The 12371-nt window shown below is 45.6% G+C and overlaps 1 pseudogene; it reads left to right on the top strand.

Moving 5' to 3' along the window:
- Positions 1-8382, top strand: part of LOC103277259 — a 93289-nt pseudogene extending 84907 nt beyond the window's left edge.
- Positions 8383-12371: the final 3989 nt, after the last annotated feature.

Below are 12371 nucleotides of genomic sequence, written 5' to 3'. Positions count from 1 at the left end.
TCCACTCACCTCAGCCTCCCAAAGGCATGGGATTACAGGCTGAGCCACCGAGTCTGGCTCAATTTCCCTTTCTATTCCAAGTATTTGTCTTCTAGCCATAAAAAACCAAACTAACCTAACCTATTGTAATCAACTCTTCATGACCTACATGATACAAACAGACCCCATCACCATGGCAACAGTTATGTGACTAACCCACCCATCTGCCTGTTGTTCATCACAGTGAATTCAGTACCTGTGCTTACCTGCCCCTTCATTATGATGTAAAAAAGACTACCACCCAATCACCTTAATAACCCGCCCCCATCAAAGGAACGGTTTAAGAAGCATTCAACCTCAAGCAGCAGCAACCATGCTTTTGTCAAGCTCTGGCCTGGTCATGTTTTTGTGAGTTCTGACCAGGCCATGCTTTTCCTTAAGTCTTGGCCCCCTCCCTAACCTTGGGGAGGTGAATCTCTCTCTCTCACTAATCTACTTTCTAAATAAACTATATTTTTCAATCTAATCTCTGTGCAATTATTTGCTTTATTCCAATGGCACTAGTTCACTGACCTAACACTCAACAATATTACTCATTAGGGAAATGCAAATTAAAATTACAATGAGGTACCATTCTACAGATACGCATCTATTAGAATGGCTAAAATTTAAAAAGACTGACCATACTCTTTGTTGATGAAGATGTGGAGAAACTGGAACCCTTATGCACATTGATGGAAACATAAGGTACAACCACTTTGGAAAATTATCTGGCAGATTCTTTCTTTTTGTCATCTGTATTTAGTGCTTTTAGGAAGATTCTTTAAAAGTTAAACATACACATATAATCCAGCCACTCCACTCCTAGCTATTTACCCCCAAAGAAATAAAAGTATACGTCCACACAAAGACTTCTACGCAAATGTTCATAGCAACTTTCTTTGTAATAGCCCCAAACTGGGAAGAACCCAAATGTCCATCAACAGGTGAATGGATAAACAAATTATGGTATATCTGAAAGGCCCCAGTCAACCACGACGAGGAACCCGCCCCCTCCAAAGGCTAAGCCTAGGCGTGGCCCCCACCTAAAATGGCACGCCCGCCTAAGAAGGCACCCGGACAAACTAACATGGAGGCTCGGACAAGGCTTTCCGGGTTCTTCTTCCACAACAAAGCCCACCATTCCCGTGCCTGCGAAAGCCCCCGCCAATCCCAAAAATGCCTTACCTGCCGACCAATAGGTAACTGACAGGTCGCTTTAAATTTCTATAAAACCTGCCACACCCCTGCCTCCACGCTGCAGCCTGTTCCTCAGGTACTGTAGCCACCATGCTCATCCCATTAAATCTCTTGGCCTTAACGGGTATGGAGTCTCACTGCGCGCCTCCGTCTTTTAATATCCATTCAAAAAACTACTACTCAACAATGAAAAGAAATGAACTATTGAAACATGAAACAGCCAGATACAGTGACTGGGAAACAACAAGACCTCGTCTATACAAACAATCAAAAAATTAGCCATATGTGGTGGTACACGTCTGTAGTCCCAGCTACTTGGGAGGCTGAGACAGAAGGATCACCTGAACACAGGAGGTCGAGGCTGCAGTGAGGCATAATCCTGTCGCCGTACTCCAGCCTGCAGACCCCTGACTCAAAAAAAAAGAAAAAGAAACATGAAAAAACTTAGATGAATCTTAATATGCTGAGAGAAGGAAGACAGACTAAAAAGAATTCGTACTGTATGATTCCATTTATACAAATTCTAGAAGATACAAACTCTCTGTGCTGACAGAAAGCAGATCTGCAGATGCCTGAGGAGGTGGGCAGGGAGGATCTGGAGGGAGGGATTACAAAAGATCATGAGGACACTTTCCAGGGTGGTGAATATGTTCGCTATATTGATTGTGGTGTATATATAAGTCAAAACTCATCAAAGTGTACAATTTAAATATAAGCAATTTATTGTATATCAACAAAACTGTCTCAATAAAGCAGTAAAGTAATTGTAAAGGACACAGTTACCACCTTCAAGGGAAATATTACTCATAGAGGAGATAAAGCAGGTGCTGAAACTTGATGGATGAGGAGCATTTGCACAGATATGGAGAACTGGTGTGAGGATGAGGTGGTAAGAAGCTATTACTAGTGATAGGAAGAACATGAAAAACGCAAATGAAGACAAATGTTAAAATTGTCTCTATTCACCTGATCTTGCCCTGAGTGATTTTTGTTTGTTTGCTTGCTTGTTTGTTTCCCCAAATGAAAAAAGTCCTCAAAGGGAAATGTTTTGACGATGTGGAAAGGGTGAAATAAAAAAATGGCAGAAGTACTAAAAGGCATCAAAATGAACAAGTTCAAAAACTGCTTTGAAGCCAGACTCGGTGGCTCAGCCTGTAATCCCGCGCCTTTGGGAGGCTGAGGTGAGTGGATTACCTGAGCCCATGGGTTCGAGACCCACCTAGGCAACTTGGCAAGACCTCATCTCTACAATAAATCAAAAATTAGCCGGGTGTGGTAGCGCGCGCCTGTAGTTCCGGCTACTCAGAAGGCTGAGGCGGAAGGATCGCCGGAGCCTAGCAGGTCGAGGCTGCAGTGGCCGGGAGCGGCCACTGCACTCCAGTCTGGGCGACAGAATGAGACTCCAACTCAAAAAAAAAACTGTTTTGAGCAGTGGAAAAAGTATCTTGATAGGTGTATTACATCAAACAGAGAGTATTTTGAAGGTGAATGAAGATTAAACATGTAAGAATAATACACAATTTTTTATAAATAAATTCTGAGTTTTGGGGTCCTCCCTCGTATGTAAATATAAAAGGATTGGGTGGCTATTACAAAGTACCACTGATGTTCTACAAAAAGATAACTGTTCAGACAACTGGACTGTAACAAACAACTGAAAGCCAGATATGAACCCCAGGAGGCTCCTTGGTTGTGTTCAAACTCCCAGCTCATGATGGACAGTTCCAGACACATGATCCCTTGGTGTTCCGTAGTCAAGCATTCTGTCTATTAGATCCCAGTAACGTAACAGGACGTTTTATTTTATGATGGAAGAAATAATGTTTGTCATTTTTATTTACAAGATTCTGAAATCTCTTCTTTTTTTTATCTTTTTTTTTTTTCTTTTTTTTTGAGTTGGAGTCTCAGTCTGTCGTCCAGACCGGAGTGCAGTGGCTGTTCCCGGCCACCGCAGCCTCGACCTGCTGGGCTCCGGCAATCCTTCCGCCTCAGCCTTCCAAGTAGCTGCAACTACAGGTGCGCGTTACCACACCCGGCTAATTTTTGATTTATTGTACAGATAAGGTCTCGCCAAGTTGCCTGGGCAGGTCTCGAACCCACGGGTAAGGCAATCCACTCACCTCAGCCTCCCAAAGCGTGGGATTACAGGCTGAGCCACCAAGCCCGGCCCTTTTTTATCATCTTAACCATCTCTAAGTGTGCAGCACAATAGTGTTAACTATATTCACATTGTTGTGCAAAAGATTTCCAGAAGTTTCTCTCCTCTTGCATAACTGAAACCCTGTGCCTATTAAACTGCAACTCCCCATTCCCTTCTCCCACGAACCCCTGGCAACCCCCATTGTACTTTGTCTCTGTGATTTTGACTATTCTACGTATCCCATATACGTGAAATTGTATGACATTTGCCCTTTTGTGACTGGCATAATGTCGCTTAGCATAATGTCCTCAAGGTTCATCCATGTTGTAGCCTGTGTCAGGATATCCCAGGGCCATTTTTTAAAATGTATAATTCTCCACTGTAGATGTCTTGAGCCTTCTCCAGAAGCCTAGGAGTCTCGACTGGAATACACTCACTAGAGCTTGCTACAAATTCTTCACCATCTTTTCCTACCACTGATACTTCCAGCACTATAGTGGCTGTTGGGTCACATAGCCCAAACAACAGAGCTTCTTAAACTGCATCCTGAACCTGCTGCAAGGCCCTTTCCTGCGATGGGTTCCATTCAAAACTGGTAGTCTTCTATGTCACATGATATATGGGCTAAAGCAATATTCCCACGTGTAGAATGTGCTACCTGGGCTGGGCACAGTGGCTCAAAGTAATCCCAGCACTTAGGTGAGAGAATTGCCTGAGCTCAGGAGTTTGAGACCAGCATGGGCAACATGGCGAGTCCTCACCTCTACAATAAATCAAAAAATTAGCTGGGCATGATGGCACGTGTCTGTGATTCCAGCTACTTGAAAGGCTGAGGCAGAAGGATTGCCTGAACCCAGCAGGTTGAGGCTGCAATGGCCATGAGCGTGCCACTGCACTCTAGCCTAAGCAACAGTGAGACTCTGACTCAAAAGTTTAAAAATTACATAATTTTTTTTTTTTAAAGAATGCGCGACCTGTAGAATCTGAGGAGACCCACCAGGCATTGTCCTCCCTTTGTGGTGGGAGATGCAAGATGCAATCATTTGTTTTTTACTTTGGAGGGAATGCTCTGGTATCTGGACCACTGAACTCCTAACATTTTTAGGCATGTGGCAGGCTCTTAAATTTTTAGTGTTCACCTCCCATCCTCTGGAACCCATGGGTGTTAGCAAGTCCTTCACTGTGCTGGCCCCCTCCTACATGCTGCAATTGATGTCATGAATCAATGTGACGTTCTCTGGGATGTCCAGACAGTCCAGATCACCTTGTGCTAATTATGACAGAAAACAGAAGAGCTAAAATAGCTTTGGAGCAAAACTGTAATGAATATTGTTGCCCATTCTGTGAGACTGTAAACTGTTTTTGATATTATTTTCTGATAGGGATAGAAAAGAATTCATTCGACAAACTGAGGGCCACAAGACCATGTAGCTCTTCCCTAGCAGCAATACTACATCTGGCTACCTATGGGGCTACTGTTATCTGGTTGAACTGTGGCAGTCCACAGTCAACTTTCGGGATCTAGCCAGTTTCTGAAGGGGCCAGCCTGACAAATTAGATGGAAACATGATAGGAATATCATCCCCGCATCCTTTAAAATCTTTTTTTTTTTTTTTTTGAGTTGGAGTCTCACTCTGTCGCCCAGGCTGGAGGGCAGTGGCACGCTCCTGACCACCACAGCCTCGACCTGCTGGGCTCTGGCAATCCTTCCGCCTCAGTTTTCCAAGTAGCTGGAACTATAGGTGCGCACTACCACGCCCAGCTAATTTTTGATTTATTGTAGAGATGAGGTCTCGCCAAATTACCCAGGCGAGTCTCGAACCCGTGGGCTCAGGCAATTCACTCACCTCGGCCTCCCAAAGCGCGGGATTACAGGCTGAGCCACTGAGCCCAGCCCTTTAATTCTTAAAGGTGTCACTAATCTCAGCCATAGTCCCAGGAACCAATATTGCTTTTGATCTGTTATCTTTGCTGAGTAAAGGGTAGTGTTATGGGTTGAATTGTGTCCCTCCAAAATTCATATGTTGAAGACCTAATCCTCAGTACCTCAGAATGCAACCTTATGTGGAAATAAAGTCATTCTAGATGTAATTAGTTAAGTTAGGATGAGGTCATTGGAGCAAGTGGGTCCCTAATCCAATATGACTGATGTTTTATAAGAAGGGGAAATTGGACACAGACATACACAGAGAGAAAATGCCATGTGAAGATGAAGATAGAGATTAGGGGGATGTTTCTGCAAGCAAGGAACACTGAAGATTGACAGCAAACCACCAGAAGTTAGGACAAGGTCAGGGAACAGATTCTCCCTCACAGCCTTCAGAAGGAACCAACCCTGCTGACACCTTGACTTTAAACTTCTAGTCTCCAGAACTGTGAGAACAATAAAGTTCTGTTATTTAAGTCACTCAGTTTGTGGTACTTTGTTATGAAAGCCCCAGGAAACCAATACAGGCAGTACCAGAAGCTTCCACTTAGCCTTCCCCACTAACACAGCTCTTACCCCACAGGCCAGGGAATCAATGTAGGAGTTGTACCAACTGCCAATTATGTCAATCTCAATTACACATCCAAAGACCAGCAAAATGACCATTGGTTGGGACCTCAGACCCAATGCCCCACCATAAGTTACATAAAGTCCCACTGTAAACTGGACTTTGGCCAGGACTCTATTTATTGTCTACTTCTTGTACACTCCCACCTCTAACAGTGGGGCCACAGTGACACTTCAGGTCTCCAGATATCATTGTCAACTCAGGCCCTGTGTCTGACTGTCCTTGAAAAGTCTGGGTATTTATCATTCCCTCCTGCAGTTGTCCAAGACCAGCTGTAATGGCAGGGGCTATGGCTCATCCCACTAATTCCCCTCTTTAAGTTACCCTGCAGGAACAGCAGCACCACAATTTTAGAGGATCAGCTCCCTGATCATATGTAGAGGAGTAGACTGTGCATGTGCCACCCAAGACCCTGGAAAGCTCTTTCAGGATCTGCGTCAGCTTTAGGGAGCTGCCTGACCTGAGGTCACGTACTTCCCAGGATGGTGCAGTGACCAAGCAAGTAGGGGCAGTCACAAATTATGACTTCTCAACAGCCACATAGAAAAACAGTGAAAGCTCAGAGTGGAATTCCAGGAAAGGGTTAATGACTAGCACCACACTGGGTTGCCACTCTCAGCAGCCAGAAACAAGTGACCTGGGCTACTATAGGAGTTGGAAAAATGAAGAAATGAAGGAACCAGGGAGGAGAGTGAGAGTGCTTCTTATGAGTGCTGACTTATATTTCCAGGCAATTCCTGACAAGGAACAGATTTTTTTTTTTTGAGTTGGAGCCCAGACTGGAGTGCAGTGGTACTCCCGGCCACCACAGCCTCGACCTGCTGGGCTCCGGCGATCCTTCCGCCTCAGCCTTCCAAGTAGCTGGAACTACAGGCGCGCACTACCATGCCCGGCTCATTTTTGATGTATTGTAGAGACGAGGTCTCGCCAAGTTACCCGGGGGGGTCTCGAACCCGCGGGCTCAGGCAATCCACTTGCCTAGGCCTCCCAAAGTGCTGGGATTACAGGCTAAGCCAACAAGCCCAGCCAAGGAACAGATTTAATGTCTATCTGTCTGTCTGTCTGTCTGTTTCCAGTTTGCTGCCCTTGTCCTGAAGAAATTGATTTTAGGTAAATGTCAACATTCTTATTAAAAGAAACAAGAAGCATTCAGAACTCCTGATGAAAAGAAAAGAAAATTGAATAATGAAGTTTATGCACATGAATCCTTTGTAGTGACCAAGACTGACAAAGCCAGAGAACTCCATTCAAAAGTTAGCTGGGAGAAGGATTTATTCTGTGGGTTATTAGTTTGATTAAGAGATTCATTCGTGTATGCTTGTATTCACTTTTAGGGTTTGCTTTTTCTCCCCATACTTTTACTTTCCTTTTTTTTTCCTTCACTATGTAGCTTTTCCCACTGTCCTATGCATCAGAAGAGGAAATGTTGGAAATGTAGGCTGTAAACACAGGAATTTTTGTTATTGCCTTTGTTTATTTATTGTTTATTTGATTTTTGTTTTTGAGTCAGAGTCTCACTCTGTTACCCACCCTGGAGTACAGTGGCACGCTCACAGTCGCTGCAGCCTTGACCTGCTGGGCTCAGGCGATCCTTCTGCTTCAGCCTTCCAAGTAGCTGGAACCACAAGTGCATGCCACCACACCCAGTTAATTATTTTCTGATTTATTGTAGAGATAGGTCTTGCCATGTTGCCCAGGCTGGTTACGAACCCATGGGCTCAGGCAATCCTCTCGCCTCAGCCTCCCAAAGTGCTGGGATTACAGGCGTGAGCCACCATGCTCAGCCTTTATTGCCTTTAAATAAAGATTTTATGTTGCATTTTAAAACTAGATTGCAATACTGTTTCAAGATATTAAGCTTGGGTCCAGGTCTTTAACATATTTCTGGAATTAACCACAAAAAGAAAACCCACATGGGAAAATATTTCATCACAAAAGCACCAGCTGCTGGAGGCTGGTCTCGTCTAAGGCAGCCCTGCTCTGTGGTCCTGGGGCCAGGAGCCCTCCACCAAAGCAGGAAGGAGTTCTGCCAATAAAATGATTTCTAAAGTTTTCCTAAATCCCAAATCCGACGATGCAACTTTAGCAATGGAGAGAATGAATGAATGTACTGAAAGAACGACTGAGTGCAGGGAGAGGCACCTGCTGGGTTTGTGACTGAGTTTAGGTCTGAGTGGGAACACAAGACTGCAGGAGCTCACACGAGGTCGGCCTCCATCACCGTGCCATCACCGTGCACTAAGAGGCAGAGCTGCCTACAAGCCAGTAATCTCTGTGAACTTTGCTACAGGAATTAACCAAGCGAACAGACTGAAGCGCCAAAACGGGATTTGAACCTCTGTTCCACCACAGCCCCGAACGACGGTCAAGCAACCACTGCGCCTGCGCCAAGTCAGCGACCAATTGGAGCTCGGCGTGCGACGGAATGGGAGGAGGGCTATGAGCCTTGTGCGCACAGAAAAAGCTTAGGAGATTTGAAAGCTCGCGTTGACCAATCAGGTCTCAGAACGAGCCCTGTAGCCCGCCCCCCACCCCCTGGATCCAATTGCGTGCCCCTGCACGCGCAAGCCGCTGTTGGAAAGTCAAAAAATTAAGTAGGGGCCCAAGAAGATACAACTGGAGCTTAGGAGAGCTGGTGGCCTGTCCGACAGTGGTGACTGCCAGGGACGGGAGCCGGGAGGATGGTTATAGGCTTCAAATGGCCAAGGTAGTGCCATTGCTGCCTCCATTAGGGGCTTGTCCTACATGGGTGGAAGCGGCCCTTAGCGTCTCCCACACAATGGTTTGGTCTAAAATAGTTGCCCGCTATCCAGTGGTACCTCCCAGAGCTGACTGTTCCTCACTGCTTCCCACAGTGGTATAACCTTGGAGGATGTTTCCGTCCTTGATTCTTTAACCCCACCTCCCATAGGCCCCCTAGTGGTGCGATCAAGGAAGCTTAGATGCAAGTTTCCCGTAGACTTTTTTTCTCTGCCTCCCACTCCTCAGTTGACCCTTCCAGCCCCATCTCCCCTCACTTTACACCCCACGACTCCAGATGGACCGACCGTCCCAGGCGCTGACCCTAAAAGTCATGCAGAGAGCAAAGGCCAAGGTTTCCATCCATCTGCCCCCACCCCAGAAGTGAGCTGAGGATGCCAGTACTTGGAGAGCAATGTGGCAGCATCTATCAAGATAAAAACTGGAAACATCATCCACTAGGATTTCGGCTCCATCGGGGCAGGGACATGTGGCTTTCTAGTTCCCTGATGTCTTCCCAGCACCTAGAACAGCACCTACCACATAGTAGGCATTCATTAGGTGCTTGTTAATTGAAAGACTTCTTTGAGGTAGCAACTCCACTTCTAAGAATACGTCCTAAAGAAACATTCGCACATGTGCACGGAGATGTGCATAAGGATGTTAAGAGCAAACTACTGGGGGTGAACTCTAAATGACCATTTATAGCCTATGACTTGTAGAGTAAAATTAATGATGGAGTTTATGTTATACCACAGAGCAGCCACTGGATGTGACACGGAATGGTGGGACCAGTGTGTACCTACAGGGGGTTGGGGGGAAGAGAGTGCCTTCTGCAGGACAGGACAGATTGTAAGCAGGGAAAAAGCAGGTGGTGTGTGTGTGTGTGTGTGTGTGTGTGTGTGTGTGTGTGTGTGTGTGTGTAAAAGTGGTCCAATACCAAGAGGCCAGAGCCCCATGGAGGAGGGAAAGGACAGGCTTTGTTCACCTCAGGTCTGACCCCACACTGTCCTCTGGGTTATCTCAGGTGACCTTCAGGGGGCCCCTGCAGAAAGTTCTGAAGCCCAACTGGACCTTTGCATGGCAAGGAAAGGGGGCTTCATTTTGAGAAGGGGCCTTTGGAAGCCACAGGGAAATCTTGGAGCCTGGGGCCACATTGTCGGGACTGTCATTCAGAATGGAGGCAGGGACAGGCCCCCTGCTAAGACCCTAGGACTACATGTTAAAAAGAGGTCACGAAATAAGCACAACAAACCGTGGAGGGTAGTGCTTTCATCATCCCTGCTTGACCTTATGTCCTCTTCCCCTGGGTTGCTTCTTGATCTTCCATGGGCTGCGCTTCTAATTCAATGCTTTAAAATGTTTTCATTAGCAAGCACTTACTGAACATTTAGTATATGCCAGTACCCATTCTAAATTCTTCACAAATATTAATTCACATAATAGTCCTCACAACATGTAACGTAGGTAGTGTTGTTTTCTCCTTTTTACGAGTGAGGCACCTGAGAAACAGATGTTTAGCAGCCTGTCAGAGCTGGGAAATCATGGATCCAGGATTTGCACCGAGGCCTTCTGGCTCCAGAGTTCCATTCTCATAACCACATACTGCAATGCCTTTTCTTTTTGTTATGTTTGTATGTGTGTGTGTGTCAGCCTCCCACACCAGAGTGTGTGATGCCTTAGGGTCTGTGTGGTGCCTGTATGACTGTCAGGTTTCCAGAAGTCAGGCTGCACCTGACATTGTGTGGGCATCCCTGGATGCATGTTGAATCAGAGTATTAACCCCTCTCCCTTCATCTCAGAGCAGGCAACACCTTTGGTATAGGCACCCGAGTGTGACTCTGCACCTGACTCCAGGAAGATCCTTTTGGGCAGTTGGGAGAGGCTGAGAGGTCAGACATGCCCCACAGTATGACTTTGGCAGTAGTCCCAGTCACTCACTTTCCACCTGAGGAGACTGTCCTATACCCATCCCATTCAGACTAGTAATCATCTCAAATTCTCCTAAGATCAAATCACTTCTTTTGAGTTGGAGTCTCACTCTGTCTCCCAGACTGGAGTACAGTGGCATACTCCCAGTCACCGCAGCCTCGACCTGCTGGGCTCTGGTGATCCTTCCACCTCAGCTTTCCAAGTAGCCAGAACTACAGGCATGCACTACCATGCCCAGCTAAATTTTTTCATTTATTGTAGAGACGAGGTCTCACCAAGTTGCCCAGGTGGGTCTCGAACCCATGGTCTCAGACAATCCACTCACCTCAGCCTCCCAAAGTGCTGAGATTATAAGCTGAGCCACCGAGCCCGGCCCACTTTTATTTTTATTATTATTATTTCTGAGTTGGGATCTCACTCTGTCACCCAGGCTGGAGTGCAGTGGCATGATCACGGCTCACAGTAGCCTCAAATTCCTGGGCTCAGGTGATCCTCCAGCCTCAGCCTCCCGAGTAGTTGGGACTACAGGTACACGCCACTACACCTGGCTAATTTAAAAAAAAAATAAAGACAAGTTCTCTCTATGTTGTCCAGGCTGGTCTTAAATTCCTGGGCTCAAGCAATCCTCCCACCTTGGCCTCCCAAAGTTCTGGGATTACAAGTGTGAACCTGTGCACCCAGCCTCATTTTTATTCTTAAATGAAATATTTTGAGAAGAAAAGATTCTATCATTACACAAAATTAGAAACAATACCACAAAAGGTAACTATAAATACAAACAATGAAAAATACCATATTTTATTAATTCTAAAATGTACTTTTAAAATATTTCAAAGTATCTGAAATCATGAATGCATCATAAGTCACTAAGATAAGAAGGCAGCAAGTCAGTTTAATTAGCAGCATCCTTTCTTCTTAGGGTTACTTATAATAAGGGCATGACATGATCTATAGCATCTGAGACTTGATGAGATACGGGAAAAGTGTTATGAAGCTTCCAATCTTAGGTTTAATGAATAACTTTTAGGTCAGGTGGAGTGGCTCACACCTGTAATCCCAGTACTTTGGGAGGCTAAGGTGGAAGGATTACTTGAACTCAGAAGTTCAAGACCAGCCAAGGTAACATAGCAAGACCTTGTTTCTATAAAAAATAAATAAAATTATTAAGTAAAATTAAATTTTAAAATATATTTGTAAAAAATAACTTTGTTTAATCATCGATCTGATTTGCAGTGTCCTAAACACTTTTTTTAAAGGATGTGGGGGATAATTCAGGATTAGGTATACAAGTGGTCATCATACAGGTAAGTTTTGGTCCCTACTTTGCCTGGTTTGAGATCAGGTACCCTTACTGATGTTGTGTCCCCCCTACCCCATCCTGGCAGTATCCCACGACTGCCAATCCCTTTCTTTTTTCTTTTTTTCTTTTTTTTTTGAGTTGGAATCTCATTCTGTCGCTCAGACTGGAGTGCAGTGGCACACTCCCGGCCACCGCAACCTTGACCTGCTGGGCTCCTGCGGATTCCTCCGCTTCAGCCTTCCAAGTAACCAGAACTACAGGCGCATGCCACCACACCTGGTGAATTTTTGATTTACTGTAGAGATGAGGTCTCACCAAGTTGCCCAGGTGGGTCTCAGACCCGTGGGCTCAGGCAATCCACTAGCCTCAGCCTCCCAAAGTGCTGGGATTACAGTCTGAGCCACCGAGCCCAGCCCACACTGTTTCCCAAAGAGGTTGCACTAGTTTGCATTCCCACCAGCGTTCCTTTTTCTCTGCATCCTCGCCA

Source organism: Carlito syrichta, unplaced genomic scaffold (assembly GCF_000164805.1).
Source record: "Carlito syrichta isolate Samal-C Ts95f unplaced genomic scaffold, Tarsius_syrichta-2.0.1 Scaffold316816, whole genome shotgun sequence".
Lineage (NCBI taxonomy): Eukaryota > Metazoa > Chordata > Mammalia > Primates > Tarsiidae > Carlito > Carlito syrichta.
Note: the sequence above shows the minus strand (reverse complement) of the source record. Positions and strands in the feature narration are given on the sequence as shown.